Here is a 23,346-nt window from a genome sequence, read left to right as displayed (position 1 = left end):
TGGGCTCCCTGCTCAGCGGGGAGCCTGCTTCTCCCTCTTTTTCCCTCTCACTCTGTCCCTCCCCACCCCCACCCCCTGCTCATGCTCTCTCTCTCATTCACTGTCTCTCTCAAATAAATAAATAAAATCTTAGAAATAAAATAAAAATAAAAGATGAAGGGGGTAATGTCTACTCCACTGCCCCCTCCCCTGAAATGAACAGTTAACATCTTACATTCTTGCTGAAGCTGTAGAGCTCATATATAGGAACATGTAGGAAATGATCATAAAAACAGACACAGTAAGTACAGTTTTGAGCATAGAAACACTTGCGGAAAATGGTGTTAATTGTACCTACTCCGAAGGTTAATTATGGAAATTCAATGACATTCATGTAAAATCACCATTTAAATTGTAAAGAGCTTTGCAAATGTCTGATGATTTCATTATTTTTAAGGGTATTACTATATTAATGGAGAAAGAGCATGGAACTTGGCATTTTGCAGGGTTGATCAAGTGTGGCTTTGGGGGGCTTATCACAGCTTATTCATTTCTCTGCTCCTCAGGTCCCTCATAAGTAGAGTGATGATTGCTTTTTTTTTATTTTTTTGGGTTGTTCTGATGAGGAAATGAGCTGCTCCTGCTCTGCATTTGGTTCCTTGCTCAGAATCTTGCACAGAGCACTTAGGAAATACGAGCTTCTTTCTCTCCCTGGTTATTGTAAACAGCCATCACTCATTTGTCACTGACCTGTTCACGTCCCTTTTCTCTACTTCATTTCTAACCGGTTTGCTCGGGAGGTAAGCAGACTAGCCCACTAGACAGTCCCAGGATATTAAAAAAAAAAAAATGGAGCCAGGGGATTCACCCAGCCCTTGTATTTCTCCCTCCCTTTCTCAGAGAGAAACAGGGGTCTCCCTCCCGCTGGCCAGACAGGGCTCAGCCTGGTTTACCTTTTCAAGGGGGCCCAGCTGCCTGCTGCTTCCTTATTTGAGCCCATGGGCAAATTCTTAAATATCCTCTTTGTTATGGTCTCACTTTGGGATTAGGGAATAAGGAAAACAGAAGTGCATGTTAGCCACCTAAGGAAAATCCCAGAGCATATTGTCATGCATCACAATGACTACTTTGGGATTAGGCACAGAGCACATTTATTTATTTATTAACATATAAGTTATTATTTGCCCCGGGATACAAAACAAGTGAGAAATGTTACTACGCTGGATAGGGGGTCTTGGTTACAAGAGGACTTTTAATTGCTTTCTTTCTTTCTTTGTTTTTTTAAGCTAATATTTATTTATTTATTTATTTGACACAGAGAGAAAGTACAAGCAGGATGAGCAGCAGAGGGAGAGGGAAAGGGGGCTGAGCAGGGAGCCCCCACACTTAACCAACTGAGCCAGCCAGGCTCCCCAGAGGACTTCTGATTTCTAAACGTGAGTTATTTCTACTTCTCCTTAAGTAAGAGAACATATTTAAATGATTGATGATTGGAATTTTGCTTCTCTGACCATGTCTTGGGAATCTGTGAAAGGCGGATCTCAGTTCTGATGAACCGTTTTGGAAGCTGGCTCTGTTTCCCTGGGCCGGAGCTGCAGGCACGGGGAGCCACGATGGTGGGTCCGAGACCTTGCAGGCGTGCTGGGGTGACTGTGGTTGCTGATACCCCTGTTGCGGTGACGGCCTGCATAGTGTTCTTACTCTTTTCAACCCACCTCTGACGAAAACTTGGACAGGGGGTCCTAGTGGTCTTGGAGGAGTCATTACTATTGCCTTTACAGAGAAAATGTGACCCTTTCCTTCTACGCTCACTATACCAGTACATGGCACTCACTCCCTTGTAAAAGCACCTCCCGTGGAAAATGTTCCAGTTGGTAGTTAGATATGGCGGAATTAGGGAAAATTAAAACTTAACAGTTTTTCCATGTCATTGTTTAAAATTTTAGGGCAGCTTTTTATTTAATTCACTATTTCACCCTCTTCCACACCAATCCGCAGCCAAGCACACACATGCTGTTATCTTAATTTTGAAGTTTCTGGAAAGAGTCACAGAGGGGGAAACGTACACACCACTGGCAAGGGAGAGGCTGTGTGGCTTATGGGCTGCCTTTGTGACAATGAAATCCTTTTAAGTTCTCTGTGTTTCTGATTTAATGAAGGAAATCAGCGTATGTTTATTTCGTTTGTGCCTCAGTGCCTGCGCAGGCTTTTCCCAGCATCAAGATCAGGTTCTCTGCTCAGCATGGAGTCTGCTTCCCCTTCTCTCTCTACCTGCTTCCCTGCCTACTTCTGATCTCTCTCTTTGTCAAATAAATAAATAAAATCTTAAAAAAATGTTGGTTAGATCTTAAAAAAAAAAAAAGAAAGAAAAAAGAGTCTAAGGGAAATGATGGTGCCAGCATGGATCAAGGGAAAGGAATGTCACTATTGAAATAAAATTAAATCACAAAAACTTGACTCATTCTCTAAAGCCTTTGAAAATGCCCAGAAGTTAAAGCATCTTGACAAACATTTCTACCAGCTTTCCTTTTATCCCTCTAACCAAACGTCATTTAAGTTTTATAAGAAACTCATTTGCTTGCATTGTTCTTTAAGGTTTGTTTTGGGTATCCTGCTATATAGCAAGAGCCTGCTCATTTTCTTTAAAGGTTGTATTTAGGTTCATTGGTGAGGTAGCACAGTAAACGAGGGTCACAGCTGGTTTTCTACATTGGGGTGACATGGATCTGTGTGAGGTAGCCATAAACCTACCACTAATACATAAATTGTCATTTCTATAGGAAAGTGTGAATCTCGTCCCTGACAGCTGACCCTCTGGCAAATGTAGGACACGGACTAAATACTCAAGTCTCAAGTTGGTGCATTTTCATTTTCCTCCCTTCCTCCCCCACAACTCCCATCCACCTGCATCCCTACCTCTCTACCCCCTGTCTGTCTCTCTATCAACTTAGCAAGCTGTCTGGCTTTCTTCATCATTATCTGTTTCCCCCAAGTTCTCTTCCACTTGTGTTCTAGACAGTCTTCGCTACTTTCTAAGGCAAATAGCTTCCAAGTCTCTCCTTTTAACCGTTCGACAGAAGACCAAAGCTTTTACCTTTTAACTACAATTTCTTTTGTATCTTTTTAATTTCTGAATTTCTTAACCACGCCTTCTTTATTCTTCTTATCATCCCTGCCTTCAGTGACTGTAGACAAATGGAAAGGCCATCTCCCTGTTGTTCTTCTTTACATTTATTTGGAACACTACAATGCTCTTCATTTCCTTCTTATTTCTTTAAGGACTGATTTTTTTTTTTTTTTTTGTCATTTCTTTCGGAAACTTAAAACATTTCCAATGTTTCCTCCTGTCTCTGTGGGAGACAACTTTGTTTTTTCTTCTTTTTCTCCCCACCCCCTAATTCTGGCTGTGAGTTCAACGTCCTCTTTTATAGTATAAGGCAGGTCACCTGCTAGCTTGGTGGTGCAAGGATCTAGCATCAGAAGGACCAGTGTTTGGATACTGAATCTTTGACCTTGGGCAAGTTATTTGACCTCTCCAGTCTAGTTTCCCAATCTGTAAAAAAGGTCCAGTAATACCTGTGCCTTTAGTAGAGAGTAGTTGTAAGGCTTAAATCAGATCCAGTAAGAATGCTAAGCCCAGGGCCTGACAGGTAGTAAGGACTCAGTGAATGAGACATTTAGTGTCCTTTGGAGGATTCCTTCTTTGCTTCAAATATCGTCATCCCTGGTAATAACCCCCAGACTTAATCCAGATATCATCAGCTCTGATATCTAAGCTCAGTCCTGGAGCTTTCAATGCCTCCAGCAGCCTCCACACAGATGATGGAGAAAAATCAACAGGCCCCAAGCTAGTGGAATAAGGGGTCCTGGAGAACCCTGACTGATGCAGTGTTGCCGTAAGAGTTCTGGCATATGTCCTGTGGGGGTTGACATTTTCAAGCAAACACCTCTTTATAATGAGATGGTCTCTCTTTGGTCTTCAGACTGTTCCCTCAAGTAGTAGAAACTTTAATGCTTTCAATATAAAGCTGACAGTTGCAATTTGATTAGAATGTGGTTGAGTCTAGGGTTAAGACCATTTTTGAAAATTAAGAGGATTCACATTATCATTTTAAGGACTTTTGGGTTACTTATGTTGAGCCACCTCTGTGCCTATATATGAGAGACAGAGAAAGACATAAATACACACACACACACACAGACACACAGACACACACACACACACACACACAGAGACACACAGAGACACAGACACACACACACACACACACACATCTCTTATTTATTACAGAGATTTATTTCAAGGAGTTGGCTTCTGTGATATGTAATTATAAAGGCCGATAAGTTGGTCTATTGTGTAGGTTGGTAGTTTGAAAATTGAGATAGAATTGGATGCTGCCATCTTGAGTCAGAATGTCTTCCTTCTTAGAGAAACTTCAGTTTTGTTTTCCAGCCCTTCTGACTCATCAGACGTGGCCTACCCACATTACTGAGAATAATCTACTGAGAATTATCATTATAGTCAACTGACTGTAGCAGTTTACCACACCTACAAAATACCTTTCCAGCACACCTAGATTACTATTTGATTGAGCCAATGGGTACTGTAGCCCAGCCAAGTTGACAACATGCAATGAACCATCACAGACACCGACAAATATTCGCCAGGAACCAACTCTACTTTTCCAATTTTTACATTTCAAAAGCTTGAGAATTCTTGATTTAAGACTCTATGTTAAATAATTCTGTTGGGGTCCGTTATCAAAGGAACGAGACTGAGACAAGGGGACAGTTATTTAAAGCTTTGTTTTATGCCAAGTATTAGAAGTCAGACTGATCAGCCAGGGGAACGAGACTGGAACAAAGTTAAAGTTATGCAAAGCTTTATTCTATGCCAAGCATTAGAAGTCAGACTGACTGGCTAGGGCCGTCTCCGAAGAGAATGACCACCCCCAGCTTACAGGCTCAAGAACGGACTGACTGGTCAGGGCCGCCTCTAAAGAGAGCGACCCCTCCCAGCCTCACAGACTAACTTTATAGAGCAAAAGCCTGGCCACACATAGGTGGCCAATGAGACTGTAACATTGCATCGTCATGTTAGGCCACACGCAGGTGGCCAACTGAATTACAATTTACCCTATAGTAGCTGTTTGAACTAACCTATTACTCTGGTCAGAATTGGCGCTCACGTTTGGCGCCCTAAAGGTGGGGTTTACATTCTTTGGTGGTTAGGGAGACAGTATGTGTGCTTTTTATTGATTGGATGGCTCCACCTGGCCTGACTCGTCCTTGTATTCTGGGCTCTGTCATTAGGAACTGGCGACCATATTTTACTGGTCAATGGGCCACCGTATCTCTGTCACTAGGAACTGGCGACCATATTTTACTGGTCAGTGGGCCACCGAATCTCTGTCATTAGGAACTGGCAACCATATTTTACTGGTCAATGGGCCACCATATCTCTGTCATTAGGAACTGGCGACCATATTTATTTTACTGGTCAATGGGCCACCGAATCTCTGTCATTAGGAACTGGCGACCATATTTTACTGGTCAATGGGCCACCGTATCTCTGTCATTAGGAACTGGCGACCATATTTTACTGGTCAATGGGCCCCGAATCTCTCCCAGAGGGCTCTCTGCTGTCACCCTTGTGTGGGCTCTCAGGCCTCATGTCAGAACTATGACAATAAAACCGCTCAATTTGATATTCCCTCTCTGCTGTTTTCTCTTCTTCTGCTGTTTTAGGGATGGACTGCATACTTCAGCAGGCTATCAAAGATCAGCTTGAGTTTGTACAGGATTGATGTGAACCATCATTCCTTTCCCAGCCCGAAAGAATGCTCCGTGTGAGTCAACTTGCGTGTTCACAGGAACACATACACGCACTTGCTTGACTGTTTAAATACATATTTATACTTGAAACATTTATTTATACCAGATTTATATTCCATTTGTATTCATATACATGAGAGTATTATTGAAACACAAAGTAAATTTGCTCCAAGCGATTTAACAGCAAACATAAATTCTCATTTGCATGTTGATGTCCTAGCTTTCTTTCAGCCCTCCAAGATCGACCGGTAGTTTCTAAACCCATAGCCCTACATATGAAAGAATTAATTTTTAAATGAATGAATGAATATGACACTCCATCTGGAAATCTTTCTCAATTTGTCTCTGAGTCTGAGTAGTTTTCCACTACCATTTCTAAGTCCAAATATCAATTCAGTCTTCCTCTGGGGCTAATTTAAAAGGGGAAAAATGAGGAACAGCAGGGTTATTACAAGCAGCAGAGGCAATTTACTTACTTAACTATTGCTAAGGGCAGGAGGAAAAGCCAAGCCAAAACAGTCTGTGCTTTTGCATAGCAATATGGCAATCAGAATGTCAGCCTGGCACCCCAATTTAAAAAGTGGGGAAGAAATAAAACAGGGTAAAAAGACAAACAAAGGAAAAGCTGAAACTGAGTAACATCTTCAAGACAAGTATCCGGATAAAATAGCTCTTGACTTAGCAATATCCTATTCAGCTGATGATTTTTCCTTAAAAAAAAAAAAAAAATTTTTTTTTTTTTTTTTTTTTGGTTATTGTGATAAAATGCAACAATGAATTTCTGCCCTCTGTTTAATATCTAGCTCCTTGGTACTACGGACTGTCTTAATCAAGGAAAAATGTTAATAAAAAATAATTTCTTTTACGCCATCTCTTTTTCTCCTTAAGGACGTTGATTCCATTAATCTGATACCTATGAATGGTATAATTGTGGATGCAGAGCTCTAATACACTGATGTAAGACTTTTGCATATTAGGCAATTAGCAGGTATTTATTATTTCCATATCACAGGGAATGAACGATGCAACTACTTTGCGAGTAGTTACAATACATTTTTTATAATAATTAATAATTGTCTTTTTTTAAATAATTATCTTTTAATAATAATTCTGGGAAAAGAAATTTTGTAGTCATTGTCAATACAGCAGCTATAGATTGTTTATTATTATTTGAGTTCATGGAGTCCTTGACCAAGATGGAGCATCTCACAGTTTATATCTTGCACCAAGTGATAGCGTAAGTTTCTTTTCTCTTTTTTAAAATTTTTTTGAGAGAGAGAGAGAGAGAGAGAGAGCATATGCAAGTCAGGGGTAGGGATAGAAGGAGATGGAGAGAAAGAATCTTAAGCAGGTTCCATGCCCAACACAGAGCTTGACACTGGGCTTGAACCCACAGCCCTGAGATCCCAACCTGAGTGGAAGTCAAGAGTTGGATGCTTGGGTTGCCTGGGTGGCTCAATGGGTTAAAGTCTCTGCCTTCGGCTCAGGTCATGATCTTAGGGTCCTGGGATCGAGCCCCGCATCGGGCTCTCTGCTCGACATGGAGCCTGCTCCCCAACCCCGCTCTGCCTGTCTCTCTGCCTACTTGTGATCTCTCTCTGTCAAATAAATAAATAAAAATCTTAAAAAAAAAAAAAAAAGCACATGATAAAGTATTCTTCAAATAAACCCACTGCATTGATTCCTTTTCTCAGGGCCACCCTAAGGTCTTGGGGTGTGTGTGGGGGGGTGCTGGGCAAAAGTTGAGGGAGGCGGTCCTGGGTCCCTACTGATTATTGATGAGACACCCCATTTTCCTGCTTGTTGAGTGCCTGTGGGCTTTGTGGCACTACCTGTCTTGGAACACATCTTTGGCATTTGTAGGAACCTACTGTCCAGCGTTATTTCTCAGTAGGTGTCCCACATACCCACCCCACGGGGGCTGTGGCTGGACACAGAGCACTGGCCTGACATGCTACTGTCCAAACCCACAGGCCCCCATCCCACTGGAACCTCAGAGTAGGATTCCCTTGCTGCCCGGGAGCATCTCTTCTCTCTTTGCCTCAGGTACCCTCCCTCTCCTCTCCAAAAGGCTGAGACTTTAAAAAAAATAATTTTTCAAAGGATTTAGACTTAAAAAAAAAAGTGCATTCCAAAAGCCTGGACACAAGAAATTAAAAAAGCCAAGCTACCTTGAAATGAGTGGAGATGTGAGGGAAAAACGATTCATTCATTAATATTAAACAAATTACTACTGAAATATTAATATTTCATTGACTCCACATGTCAACAAATTATCCTTCCAGAAGGTTTTCTATCTGTAGGTAAAAAGTGAAGAGTGAGTTTCGTGATGTTTTTTTTTTAACACTTCCAGGGTCTCTTTTCGGGTTTCAGTTTTTTCTTTTCCTTAACATTGTCAGCCCTCTGACTCTGAGCTGATGTTAGAACAAGAGAGAAAAAAAAAAAAAAGCATCTTTCAGTATGTTAAACAGATGCTTTTAAAAAAAAATTAAAATCAGTTAATTAACATGTAGCCATTATTAATTCCAGAGGTAGAATTCAGTGATTGAACAGTTGCGTATCACACCCAGTACTCATGATATCACACCCATCCCCCAGTAACTCCGTCCCTTCTACTACCCCCAGCAACTCTCAGTTTGTTTCCTAGAGTTAAGAGTCTCTTATAGTTTGTCTTTTTCTCTGATTTCATCTTATTTCTCCTTCCATCCCTCTCTGTTCATCTGAACAGATGCTTCTGTTCAAATTAGGAATCGAGGGAAAGCAAGCATGAATAAATAAATACCCTTGTGCTATAGATACCATAGTTTACCCCATAACAGCTGTAAAAATCCCTGAACCATAGACACAAGAGAAGAGAAGATAAAGTGTTAACGATGGTCATAAGGCTGAAGGAGTGGAGGAACTGTCATAACATCCCACAGGGGACAGGTGGGTACGGGGGAGGTTTATGATTCTAGGTTGTACTTGAATGCTTGGGCCCTAGAGCCCAGGGCAGTGTTCTCCCTTAAGAAAGGACCTCCAGTAAACAGAGTCACTTATCCTACATCATAGAAGGGATACAGGGGTCCTTACTGCATATAAGGTTAATTGTCAATCAGTGTTTTCCCTTGGTGCTCTTTGTTGCCTCCTTGGCTGGCTGTCTTGGCCGCCTCTGCCTGTCCATTTGCTTCTGTTTCCACGGCTGCTTTCCAGCTGATGAACTTTTCTCATCCTGAATCCCCCATTTTCCTCGCTTTCTTCTCTCTTATTTCATTTAACGATCTAATTCATTTTATAGCATCCGGTCTTGTCCCTTTGAATCTATGTTCCATACAATGACTGCAATAATATTTCTAAATTTTGAATTTCAAAGTACAATTTGCTCACAATATTTGTACCACTCCCTTGTGCCTCCAGGATGAAGCCAAAGCTCTTTTATGTCCTATTCAAAGCCCTTCACGGTCTGGCCCTCTCTCTAGAGCCTCTCCTCTCTCTTCCAGGCCTACGACTGAGTCATCACAAACTCTTTTAATTTCTCCCCACACACGGTGCATTTCCACATGTTCTTACCTCTTCCTAGAATGCACGTCTCCTTCCAGTCTGCCTGGAAATCCCTATTGATCATCCAAACCCTGTTCAGGTATTATCTTTTATATGAAGTGCTCCCTGTCTTCCAGACTGTGTTTGTAGCCTTTTCCACTGTCCTACTTATATATTTTATACACTTTCCCTTTTGTGCATTACACAGAACAGTTTTATTTGCTTATAAATCTGCCTTTCTGGTAACGACTCTAAGAGCAGAGACTATGTCCTTCTCAGCATCGTGCTGGGCAGATGATAGACACTGGACTAAACTTTAGTACCTACTCTGGGCTGAAGTGAACCACAAGCAGAAAGTCATGGATATTGGCCAAGACTCCTTTCTCCCTTGTGACCTCAAGACCTGGTATATGATAGCAATCAGACCTGTGAAGTATGGATTGGCATTCATTTCTAATTCCAGCACCCCTCTTCCTGTCTTACAAATGTACACTGGCTGAGGACAGGGATAGACAACCTCTGCCCAGAATTCCTGGATGTTGGGGATTAGAGCTGTTCCTCTTCTTGTCTGTCTTGCTGTGAATGCCTCCCATGGACACCGATGCTTCACAGAAAGGGACACCACTGTCTTTAGCCCCAGCTGTTTTCAAAAGTTGCTTTCATGTAAATTTGAGCCTGATCTGTCTTGTACATATGGCTGTACTTCTCTGTATGAGTCTCATGGCCACTTTTGGGCAGAGCATTGCTCTGTGTGGGCTTTGCAAGGTGGTCCTGTGTTGTCTATTACTTACATAAAGTGGTGGGGAGATGTTGTAGCAGGCTGTTCACCACGAGTGTTGTACTCAAGGGTCTTCTTTCCCAGGGCCGTGTAACTAGAGTCCACAGACTAATTCTGCTCAAGGTAGAAGACCTATCATGACATCCTATGGGGAGTATTCTTGCCAGCCTGTGTCCCATTCTTTTTTTTTTTTTTTTCTTCTAAATTCTAGAAGTTCTGCTCATGCTGCACTTTGACTTGTCAAATCCCCCTACTTGTCCAGTTCATGTTTTTGGTAGCATCCAGGACTTCTGGACGTATCCTTAGCCATCATTTTCTTTTCTATTCATTTTTTAAGATTTTATTTATTAATTTGAGAGAGAGAGAGTACATGAACAGGGGGAGGGGCAGAGGCAGAGGGAGAAGCAGACTCCTCACTGAGCACAGAGCTGGACACGGGGCTCGAACCCAGGACCCTGAGATCAAGAACTGAGCAGAAGTCAGTTGCTTAACTGACTGAGCCACCCAGGCACCCCCATCATTTAATTTCTGATTTCCCAAGGTCTTTAAAGAGTTTATTTGAGGGGCACCTGTGTGGCTCAGTGGGTTAAGCATCTGACTTCAACTCAGGTCATGATCCCAGGGTCCTGGGATTGAGCCCCGTATTACGCTCCCTGCTCGGTGGGGAGCCTACTTTTGCCTCTCCTCTCTGCTTGTGCTCTCTGTTGCCATCTCTGTCTCTGTCTCTCTCAAATAGATAAATAAAATATATATACATACATATATATGTATATATATTTTAAAAGTTTATTTGATATACCCAAGAAAATGGTATAACTATTCAAGGTGTCAGCACTTACAGACAAGACATGTAACTTCAAAAAAGTCTCCCATGCCCTACCCAACTGCCCTACCCAACTGAGTGTTTACTGATGGGAATGTTGAGTGGGATGAGCAGAAGTTGGGTAGCAATTTTTGTTTTCCTCATAGGAAGTGAACTTCTAATTAATTTAATGTTATATAAAATAAACCACTTCCCCCCAGGCATGTATATGTCATGGCACTGATAGAAAATGACATTATTTGCATATAACAATGGTATAATCAGATGAAACTGCCCAGGGATAGAAAGAACTGACCTGGCACTCTGGCCACTGTGGTCCTCAGACTTGTGGTGGCTGAATGTGGTTAATATCTCAGCATACCTGTAACCACCCAGGTTGGAAGACTATCCTTCAACAGCTATCTCTCCACACCGTGTTAGGGCAGTCATTATTGGGATCATTACCTTTGCCTATTTTGAAGTGGTAGGGGAGGAAGCTGCAATATTTAATACTCCCCAATATTCTGTTGGGATACAAAGATTCCTGAAAATGGCCTCATGTGCTTTATGGAAGACAGTCTAGATCTACAACAAAAGCTTTCTTTACCATTCCCACTATTACCAATAGTTTTATAATTTTGGGTATGGGCATTTTAGAGAAATTTTTATTAGTTTTCTTAGAACCAGGGATAGCACATTATCTCATTTGTATATTTTCAAGAGAAAGGTTACAAAGTCTGTCTAACGGAGAGTAAGTATGATTAAACTTGAAAAGAGAAAAGTCCGTAGCAAGATCTTATTTTGGAGCAAGGCAGTCTCTGAAAGGCTATCATGTAATGGAGGGGACCAAATTTTCACGTATTGCTTTCGAAAGCTGATCTGGAACCAGTAGTTTGAATTTTTATAGAGAGAAATATTTTAGGCTCAATATTTTTTAAAAAAGGATAAAAAATAAATTAGGAAAGAGTAGGTTGTCTGGAAAAGAGTGGCCACTCCTTTATCTGAAATATTTATAAAGATGGCTGGAAGACAATTTGTGTTTTTGGAAAAGAGCTTGCCCAGGACATGTGTTTGGTTGAAATACATGGTATATAATTCCATAATTTCATCTATTGTCATCTTAGTTCAGTGTATTTGACATGTTATACTGGTTGCTGATTGACAGTGAGCTGTCTCATGTTCTATTTCCCAAAGTATATTTTTTAAAATATTTAGGGACTCTATTAGTGTTCCTAAAGTTCAAAAGTCTTAGTGTGAGAAGATTTACCGTAAGGGAAAAGACTAGTTTGTGGTGACCAGAAACTAGATTAAATACCCTGAGAAAGATGAGCCATAGCAGATATATTTTTTAAAATGAAGAAATGCAAAGAGCTTTGTTAGTTATATATTGGCCAGGGAGAATAATGAGAGGAAACACATCTTTATTTAAAAATTGCTTTTGTATGATTTTTTTCAGATGTCAGAAGTTATCTTCGGCCAGAGTTATTGAACATAACGCTTAAAGCTATTGATTGAATGCCCTGAAATAGCAACAAAAATCTCAATATTCAGGGAAATAGGTGCGCTGCATTGACTGATCAATAATTTTAAGTATGTGTCCAAGACAATGTAGGCTCATTGATTAGGGACTTTGTCCCTCCTGTTTAGCTATGCCTAGCATAGGGTTTGAGAGAAAGAATTGTCCAAAAGTGTTTGTTAGATAGATGAACACATGTTGTGCCAGTGGGCCCAGAGTAACCAAGAGGGTCCCCAGTAATTTCTAGAATTTCAGCAATTTCCACAATTTATGCAGCTTCTCTTCTTCAGCATAAATATTCTCTCCAAGTTCCCGCTCATGTTGTATCTTCTCCTTAATATCTTCCCTGACTGAATACTCGTTGACCTCATTCTTTGAACACTTGCAGTCCTTGTCCGAGATCATGTTATTTAACTTTATCATATGATTATGTTGGCCCATTTTGTTGTCTTTCGTTCATGTTTTTCTTGCACCTGGAACTAAATTATCGCTGCTCTGATGCTAATAATCACATCCTAATCTCCCCCATTCACTCTGCCCCAGTTACCCTGGACAACGCTGTCAGTAAATGCTTACTAAGTGTGTTTATTAGATGCCATTCAGAACCTGGTGTATTTGGCAAAAGGGTAGATGGGAGAAAGCCCCATTAATTCACGATCACTGTAGAAAGATGTTTCATTACCAGGTTTGCCACCGAGATTTAATGGATTCTTAGTGTGGAGGGAAGAGAAAAGAGTGGGGAGATGAGAACGTAAATGATGGTGGGTCCTCCGAAGAAATCCGTTTTAGCTTAAATCTGGTCCTGATAGATCTGAAATAAAAGGGAACCCATGTCATAATGTCCATGGAGTGACTTCATCCAAAATTAGTTTAATTTAAATAATCCTCTTCCTGGGGTGCCTGACCTCTTGGTTTCAGCTCAGGTCATGTTCTTGTGCATCCTGGGATCCAGCCCCAAGTCATGCTCTGTGGTTAGGGGGAGTCGGCTTGAAGATTCTCTCTCCCTCTTCCTTTGCCCCTCCTCCTACTGGCACTTGTGCTCTTTCTCTTTCTCTCGCAAATAAATAAATCTGACAAAAAATAAATAAATAAACCTCTTCCCTCCAATATTACTCCCAAGAGCCTGGGAGTTGACAATATTTAGAGTATCAACTAGTCATTGAACTAAGGTGAGTTTTCTCCTCAGTAAGTTACAGGTAGAGACTGAACCAGAGGGAGTTGTCACCCAAAGTATCTTTATTTGCAGCAAATAAGAAGATTGTGGGGAAAGAGTTCCAAAGCCAAGAACCACCCCCTCTAATCCCCTACTGCTTCCCTTGTCACCATGCAGGGGTGAGCAAGTTCTTTTATTTGGGGTTTAAGATCTACATTTGAAAAGGGGGGCTTGCTTTTTCATTGCATGTAAAGGTGGGCATAACATTGTGCAGGTGTGCCTATGCCTGCATTGTCTGTTATGTTAATGAAACTTGTGATGTTCCAAGGGTGGAGTCTTGACCATTATAATGAAGCAGAGGTACCTTGGATTTGGGGGCATGCTCCAAGAGCCAGTTATAAATTGGACTGGGCTCATCTTGGGTGGGGTCCGCAGGACCTTTCTTGTTCTCTGTCTGGAACCCAATCAGTTAACCTTGAGTCTTTCGCAGAGACTGTTAGTGTTTTTGCTAGTGGGGTCTGAAAAGAAATAACAGATGATTAGGGAGAAACAGTTCTCTGAAAAACCAAGCTTTAAATTTTCTGCTAGTTTTAACCTCATTCAGGCTATGAGGCACGGATTCAGTCCTGCCAAGAATGTGAGTTAGGTCAATCTTGACTTTTGAAACAGCACTGGGAATTTTACCAGTGAATTTATTGTTTCTGCTATGGTTAGGCTATTTCCTAGATGGTTAGTTTTTGAATTCCTTTTGTTCCCCTAAAATCTTTACTGAGGTTTTGCATTGTTTGTAATTCTAACACCTCAGTAGCAAGTTCTGCAGCAGGGGTACTAGGGCCAGTAAGCCTGTAGGGCCCAGATCATGAAAATAGCTGGGGGCCAAAAAAGACTTGTGTCCCGAAAGTGGTCTCATCTTCCTTTTCCTGGGGCTCCCTAAACTTTCCACTTACCAAGTCTCCTACCCAAGATGATTGGGCATCTTGAATTGTCTGCCAATTCATGGTCACAGTCATCCAAGTGGGAGTGAAGCCTCCTCAGAAGCCCCTGTGGGTGTTTTGACTGATGAAAACAGCCACAGGCAAGAGACTATAAGGGAAGATGATACTCCAGGCTTACTTTGCTTTTCTTAGGTCTGTGTGAGCTTCTCTTCCAGAGGCTGTTTTTATCCCAATAGTAAACTGGGACCACTTTTCCAGAGAAAATAAACTTTACTAATTCACTATACTTTCTTTCTAGGGAATTTTCTATGATGGTGTCTGTATCATAATTCTTGCTCTACTGTTTTAAGAATATATAAAAAATAGCTTTTAGTGACATTTTTAAGTGATGATAAATCGGGTATAAAACAGAACGCACAGTATGATTCCAAACTGAAACTTCCTCCCTCCCTCCCCATACATATATTCTACATACATTGATTTATTCTTATGCATTTTTATGTAGATAAAACCAGAAAGGACATGCTGCAAACTTCAGCAGTGATTATCTTTTGATGTCATCATATGTTTCCCCCTCCCCTCGCCGTATTCTGCACACTTTTCATGTGTTTTTTTTTTTTTTAAAGATTTTATTTATTTATTTGACAGAGAGAGAGATCACAAGCAGGCAGAGAGGCAGGCAGAGAGAGAGGAGGAAGGAGGCTCCCTGCTGAGCAGAGAGCCCGATGCAGGGTTCGATCCCAGGACCCTGAGATCATGACCTGAGCCGAAGGCAGAGGCTTAACCACTGAGCCACCCAGGCGCCCCACTTTTCATGTTTTTAATCAGAAGAATAACACTTTTCTTTTCTTTCTTTTTGGATTTTATTTTTTTATTTGAGAGAGAGACATAGTGAGAGAGGGCACAAGTGGGGGGAAGGAGAGGCAAAGGGAGAAGCAGAGTCCCCACTGACCGGGGAACTCAACGCTGGGCTTGATCCCAGGACCCTGGGGATTATGCCTGAGCCAAAAGCAGACACTTATCTGACTGAGCCACCCAGTCATCCTGAAAAACAACACTTTTCAAAAGTGACTTTGTCAGCAGGGAAATAGGATTGGGGATAGACCCAAACTGCAATTCTTACTTTTCAGATGTGGAATCTAGAGGCAGAGCCAGGATCATCACTAGAAGGCCAGAGAGAACAAGGGTAGCTACGTGGGGGTCTCCAAAGCTCTGTTGTAATTATCTCAGACCTATTCTTTGGGTTCAATAAAGAAAGTAGCAACTGAGGGACAAAAGACATGAACTGTTTAGGAGTAAGCATGACTCGGCTGGGAAGCACAGAAGCTGGGGTGGGGGGTAGGAAGCCCTTGCTCTGGGAGCACTAGTTTTTTCATCTTTCGGGAACTTCATCACTTGGTGGAGGTAGTGGACGCTTGAATGCCTTGTAGACATTTTCGGACCTGCCATTCAGCTCGAAGGATTCCAAAGAGTGAGAGAAACTGAGCTAGAAGTCAAAACTCTTGGAACAGGGAGTGGGAGGGGCTGGGAGAGCACCGATGTCCAGAAGCCACTGACACAAGCAGGTGCCCACCACAGAGGCAGAGAAAGCATCAGTGATGACAAGGTCTCTGTAGACTGTGGTGGTGTTGGCCTCACTTTCACTTCCCTTCAGGACTCCCTTGTGTGCTAGTTCTCCCAAGAGTCATTCGCTTTTCACAGAACGTTTCCGTGATTGTAGTTCTCTAGTGTGTGTGATCCGGCCTTAGCCAGCCCTCAGCTTCTGTGGAAATCCTGCTCACTGGTTTTAATTCCCTGTAAGCTCTCTTCCACCTGACAGGGCTTTATCACTTGTAGGTGACTTTGGGGTCCATCCACCCTAATCTTATCTTCCTCTTCCCTCACCTATATCTGCTATCAAAGCTGTAAAGGCTAACCTCTTGCTTTTCTAGCTTTTTTTTTCTTTTTTTTTTGCAGTTATGAGTGTCCTTTGCTGTAGCTCTTGTCAATGAGACACATGGGGAAGTCTATGGTATCTGGAAACCACAGGGAAAGGACTCAATATGAAGATATTGATCATGAAAGGCTTGACTACTGAACCAATGCAGACAACTACCTACTTCTGACTTCTTCATATAAAAAGAAATGAACTTTTGTAGGTTTTTTTTTTTTTAAGATTTTGTTTATTTATTTGACAGAGAGAGAACACAAGTAGGCAGAGAGGCAGGCAGAGAGAGAGGAAAACAGGCTCCCTGCTGAGTAGAGAGCCCGATGCAGGACTTGATCCCAGGACCCTGAGATCATGATCTGAGCCAAAGGCAGAGGCTTAACCCACTGAGCCACCCAGGTGTCCGCCACCGCCCCCCCACCCCCACTTTTTAAAAAGATTTTATACTTTTTTTGGTTTAAACCACTGACTATATTGAGGTTTTCTTTTACGTGCAGGCAAAACAGCGGCAACTGACGGAGTTTAACTTTTCAGAACCCAACATCTCCTTTTGTGCTGTGGAAACTACCAAGTCCTACCTATCTTCACTGAGAGCTTCTAGTGCTTTTCAGCTTGTGTGAAAACATGACTTTTTTTCTGTGCCTGAAGGGTCTTCCCATCTGACCAGACTCTGCTCATCCTTCACATCTTACTTTAATGCAGATCCCGGCCAGAAACACCATTTTATTTCTTACACTGGACTCCCCAATGGCTTTCTCAAGTGCTTCTCCTGTTCCTCTCCTTTTTCCATTCTGCAACGAAGTGTAGACATTCATATATTTCTCTTACCCTTATTCACTACCCTGATAAGACTGAAGCTGTTTTAAAGCTGATTTCTATACTATATCTTTAAGTAGATAGGCTTGCTAAAAGAAAGTACTATTTGTCTTGTTTCAATTCAACACATACTTATCATCTTGTTTCCTTTTCCATAGCTTACTATCAGTTAAAGTTTATGCTGGCATCTTAAAGATTTTTAGGAAAGGCAACACTAGCTTACTTCAGTGAAAGTCTTGGGGGTGACACGTCCTGGAGAAAGAAAGACCAGCTGCTTATTGGCTTACTCAAAACGCCACTGTCTAGCAGCAGTAGTTAGAAAAAACATACATTAGTATCTGGAGACTAAACCAAGCTTTCGAAGAAATGTTTTGTAGATGAGATCATACTAATCAATGCTCCAGGGCTATTTGAAGTTTAGAGCAGAAAGCACAGAGTGGAGTACCTACCAGGATTGTAGGATTCTAGGCACATTTCTCTGTTTGGGGCAAGGGCCCTTCACTTAGACTCATACCTCCTCTGCTTTCATGGGAGATTCTGGTTTAACACAGGGACTAGGAGCTGGTGGTTTTGATATTTTTCTGAGAATGGATTTAAGGGGATTTGAGAGATCTGATTTTGAGCTGTTCGGTTATGTTTAGCTTTTGTTGTCGTTTTCAAAGGGAAAAGCGTCTTATTTAATATGGAGCTATAGTGGGTTCTGAGAATGGCCTAGATGTACTGATTTATTTTTTTCTTTATTAATTTCATTTTTTATAGTAAAAACCCTTAACATGAGATCTATCTTCTTTAAAAAAATTTTTTAACAAAATTTTAAGGCAACAATACTGTATTACCAACTACATACAGGTAGGTACAGGTTTGTACAAAGCATCTCTCAAATTTATTCATTTTGCCTAACTGAAACTTTATGCTCTTTTATTAGCAACTCTGCCTTCCCTCCATTCCCAGCCTCTGCCAACCACTATTCCACTCTTTGGTGCTATGAATTTGACTATTTTCGATACCACATATAAGTGGGGTCATGACTATTTGTCTTTCTGTGACAGGTTTATTTTATTTAGCATGTAGTTTAGTTTGAAATTACAATATTTTATGGGATATTGAAATTTTTGTGTTTCCTGAAAGTAGAATTTTTTTTTTTTAAAGATTTATTTATTTATTTATTTGAGAGAGAGAGACAGTGAGAGAGAGCATGAGCGAGGAGAAGGTCAGAGAGCGAAGCAGACTCCCCATGGAGCTGGGAGCCTGATGTGGGACTCGATCCCGGGACTCCAGGATCACGCCCTGAGCCGAAGGCAGTCGTCCAACCAACTGAGCCACCCAGGCGTCCCTGAAAGTAGAATTTAAGGGCCTCTCACTACAATGGTGTTTTTGCTTTGCTTTATTTGGGTGTGGGTTTTGTTTGTTTGTTTTAAATTTCTTTTTTTTTTTTTAAACCTCGTGTTCTTTTTTGATAAATTATGGAATGAATAGAACCTCTCCCTTATTAAGTTCCTAATTCGTGACAGGCACTGTGAAAGGTGTTGTATAAGCATCATTTCACTGAATTTTCCCAGGGATGACATGACTATATACCATTATCCTCAATTATACATGAAGAAATTGAGATTGGATAACCCACCATGTAACGAGGCTAGTGAATGGGAAAGTCAGCATCTGCAAACAGATCTTTTTTTCTCTCTCCTTTTCAAAACTCACAATCTTTTTTTTCTCTAAAAATAAGGTGGTAAACACGCATTTGGTTACTAGGGTGAGAAATTTGCACATATTTTCTTTCACATGCAGGTTTTCATAATATCTCTTTTTATTTAACATTTTACTCCCAGCAGCATTTTACTTAGTATCTAAATTTAGACTAAGTACTTGATTGTACAAGGGATTTATACAATCCCTTTATTTGAAAAGTGTTAATTTGATTCTTTTCTTCTGGGCACTACATAGATAATTTCAAGGACAAGCCTTCAATATCATCAGAATTTAATTAAACTGATTTCTCCTTAATTCAAGTTATTTTTATTGAGCCATTATAATTAATATTGGGATAAAAGAAAGTGTGCTTAAAGAGAAGCAGGGAGAGATGGCCAATAGGCAGACTGATACAGTAAGAGGGGAGAGGCTCTGCTGAGTACTGCTGAGTTCAGGTAAGTGTTCTCTAAGGTTTGAATATATTTTTTTTTATTTGAGAGAGAGAGAGAGAGAGAGAAAGCATGAGCAGTGGGGAGGGGTAAAAGGAGAGGGAGAAGCAGACTCCCTGCTGAGTGGAGAACCTGATGTGGGGCTTGAACCCAGGACCCAGACATCATGAAGGCAGATGCCTAACCAAATGACCTACCCAGGCATAAAGTTTGAATATTAAGGCTGAGCTGATTGAAAAACCAGCTAATAAATTTTATAGTGGGATTTCCCGTGAAGCTTAGGGGCAGAAAGCTCCCTGGTACACACTATTGTTATTTCTCTGTGGTTTTTAAACACTTCATTTTAACTTTTTTAACCCAAACTAGTAGAGTTTTCAAGTTGTTGTTTTTAAGTAAAAGCTTCCACAAAGAAGATACACAGATGGCAAATAAGCACATGAAATGATGTTTCACATCATATGCCATCAGGGGAACACAAATGAGAACCATGAGATACCACCACACACCTATGAGAATGGCCAAATCTGAAACATGGACAGCACTAAATCCTGGAGAGAATGGAAAGCAACAGGAACTCTCATTCATTTCTGGTGCAGATACAAAATGGTACTGTCATTTTGGAAACCAGTTTGACTATATCTTACAAAACTAAATGTCCTCTTGTCATATGACCCCTGCAATTGCCCCCCTTTGTATTTACCCAAAGAGTTGAAAACTTCTGTCCACACAAAAATACACACATGGATGTTTACAGCAGCTTTATCTATCATTATTGACAAAACTTGGAAGCAACTAAGATGTCTTCCAATAGGTCAATGGGTAAATACACTAGGTACATCCAGACAGTGAAATATCGTTCAGTGCTGAAAAGAAATGAGCTAACAAGTCACGAAAAGACATGGAGGAAATGGACATGTATATACTAAGTGAAAGAAGCCAATCTGAAAAGGCTGTAAAAATTTATGATTCCAACTACGTGACATTCTGGGAAAGGCAAAACTATGGAAACAATTAAAAAAAAAAACAGTGCTTGCCAGAGGTGTGAGGGGAGGGGGAGGTGAATAGGAGCACAGAGAGTATTTAGGGCAGTGATCCATGTGATACCATAATGGTGGACACATGCCACTATAAATTTGTCTGCATCGATGGGATCATGTACTTAAGTAAAATACACCACACGAAACGTGAACTATGGACTTTGAATGATTATGATTTTTCAGTGTAGGTTTATCAGCTGTAACAGACGGACCAGTCTGATGGGGGATGATGATAATGGGGGGATTATTTATGAGTGGTGGTAAGTGGTAAGCGGAAAAGCTTCAGACCCTCTGCTCAGTTTTGCTGTGAACCTAACACTGCTCTAAAAAATAAAGTCCATTAAAAGATAAAAGTTACTGGTATAATACATCACGGAATGTGATATTCTAAAAAATTAGACAAATATAGTACTCAAACACATGAAACCTGACTAATACAGAAGAACTTTAATTCACCACCTAATTATTTTGAAAATGCTTTAAATTAACCTGTGCGGGAATTAACAAATGTAAAAGTGGTTTCATTGATTATTTTACCAGTACCATAGACACTAAATATTGTTATTTTCAACTTTGACCTAATTTTACCCGTGTAAGTGTGGCATATGAATAAGTCATGATCGAAAGAAGTACAGTTGTGTCATCTCTTTATTGGTATCAGGTGCTGGTTGTTTTTTTTTTTTTCAATTCTCTAATTAGATGTATAAACACAACCTATTTGAGTCAGTTGGGAAGTGTTAACATAGAAAAATCACCACGTGGCTTCATGGTTTATGTATGTTTAATATCTGTAATTTAGGATGATAATGAATACAGACGAGATTGTTGCTTTGGCCTGGAGATATTCATCTGGTAGGAATCACCATTGGAGCTGCAACAGCATAAAATTAAAGTCTCAGACTTAAGTCTTGACAGATAGAAGCATAATCATTGAGAGTTTAGAATACAGATTATCTGGTTTGCTTTCCAAATATTTGTCAGCTATTATGGGAAAAGGTATTCTTTGAATAGCAAACTTGTGTGAAAGTGTTTTTTATTATTTTATATAATGCAGGCAGTATGTTCATGGGATTTTAAGAGATAGTAACCTGAAAAACTAGGTAAATAACTATATATAGATAGGGAAAAAATCTAGCTGTTGGCTACCTAGTCTTTCAGAGTCCTGAAATACCAAGTATTTATAGGTAAGCCACAAATTTCTAAGTAAAATGGTTATTACACTCACACACAAATAAATATTTTATATGTATGCATATCATATATATATATTTCTTATCAGCTGATGTTTTGAACCCCCAACATATCTATGAAGATCTATGTCTATCTTCAGTATGTATATATAAAATGTATTCACATATTATATGTATTATTATATAAATTATCTACATGTTCTACTATACTAATATGTTTTTTAAAAACATATGCAAATATAGATATTTAAAAAATATAAGATAAAAATAAACCCCTAATATTTAACTTCTTTTTCTTCTTTTTTCTTCTTTTTTGATATAACATCATTTTCTTGCCACTAAAATTTTATTAATGGTTCTACTGGCTTACTTTTTAAAATGTTTTGTTCATAGTGTTACCCTCATACCATCATGGGCTATTAGCTGAAGACAGAATACAGACTCAGTGTGAGGCTTATCATTAGATATAATGGATGCAAATTCAGACTTTCCCTAGTATTCTTGATAATTTCAGCTTGGGGATCTTATCTGATCTCATTAGATCATTATTATTTTTTTCTCAAATGGAAGTAACACCTTGTTTTAGTTGTAAGAAAAGGGTAAGTTCTGGCATTTTTTTGTTGTTCTCACATACTTTAATGATAAATATTATAGGTCACCTATGGCTTCCTGTAGGCATGTTTTAAAGGTACGTTCTCATATTGTGAGGGTTATTTGAGTTCAAAGAGTTGAAATAATGTATTCTATAAGAACTCTTAACCGGAAGCCCACCTTGTCATACTCTGATGAGTAGTGATCTTCAGTGCCCATTTCTGGTATAACTGTCACTCTGCTTGGATATCGTTGTCCTTGATGTTTGCTGTATGGACAGGTCAATCCATGTAGTAAATATCAGTAAATATGTTACATTCTTTTTTTTTTAAGGGAAGGATTTTTTAATAAAGTTGGAATACTGTAGTTCCCTCCTAGATTCACTCATAATAGACATCAGAGTTTTATATGCTTTCTCAAACCACAAAAGACAAGAGTCACAATAATGCATTCAAGTTTCCCCCATTTGGGGAAATTGCAGGGATCAGCACATCTGGAGTGCAATGGAAAAGCCTTCCCCTGGGAAGATCACCTTTGTGATCAAGTAAATGTTACATTCTTTCTTAATTTTAGATGAACACACTAATAAAGTACTGGTTTTCCCTGAACCCTAGTGGGTCATCGTGGCAAATCCTGGTGGGAACGTGCCTGCTACCACTTTGGAGACCTCAGGTAAATATACAATGGTAAGTGAGTTAGCTGTTCAGAAAAAGACAGCTATTTGGGCTGCCTCTGTGCAAACACCATCTTTAATCCATAAATTTTTCTTTTCTAAATAGAGACAAACACTTAAACATTTGTGATGTAGACAGTCCCATCTAGAGTAAGCCTAGTCCACTGAACACATAGACTGAGCAGTGCTTGCATGAATAGCTCCATAACAAGACAGAGGAGAGCAAGAACAGAAGGTAATGATGGCTCAGTTGGATTCATAGTTGTATACTCTGTGCATTTCCATCGTCTACAGTTCTACTACCCTAGTTCAATTCTCCCTTCTATTTGGATTTCCTAAATATTTAGCTCCAGCTCTGTCCTTCCTGGATTCCAAAGGCACATGAAATCTTGAAGTTTAAAGGTACCTGGACTATAAATCACCCAACATCTATTCAAGGCATAAATCCTCTCAACAA

General features: G+C 40.2%; 1 pseudogene; it reads right to left on the bottom strand.

Annotated features, from left to right (window-relative positions):
- Positions 1-22,652: 22,652 nt before the first annotated feature.
- Positions 22,653-22,786, bottom strand: LOC122903669 (annotated as a pseudogene).
- Positions 22,787-23,346: the final 560 nt, after the last annotated feature.

The sequence above is a fragment of the Neovison vison genome, chromosome 3 (genome assembly GCF_020171115.1).
Source record: "Neovison vison isolate M4711 chromosome 3, ASM_NN_V1, whole genome shotgun sequence".
In the NCBI taxonomy this organism is placed as follows: domain Eukaryota; kingdom Metazoa; phylum Chordata; class Mammalia; order Carnivora; family Mustelidae; genus Neogale; species Neogale vison.
This window is presented reverse-complemented; position numbering and strand designations above follow the sequence as displayed.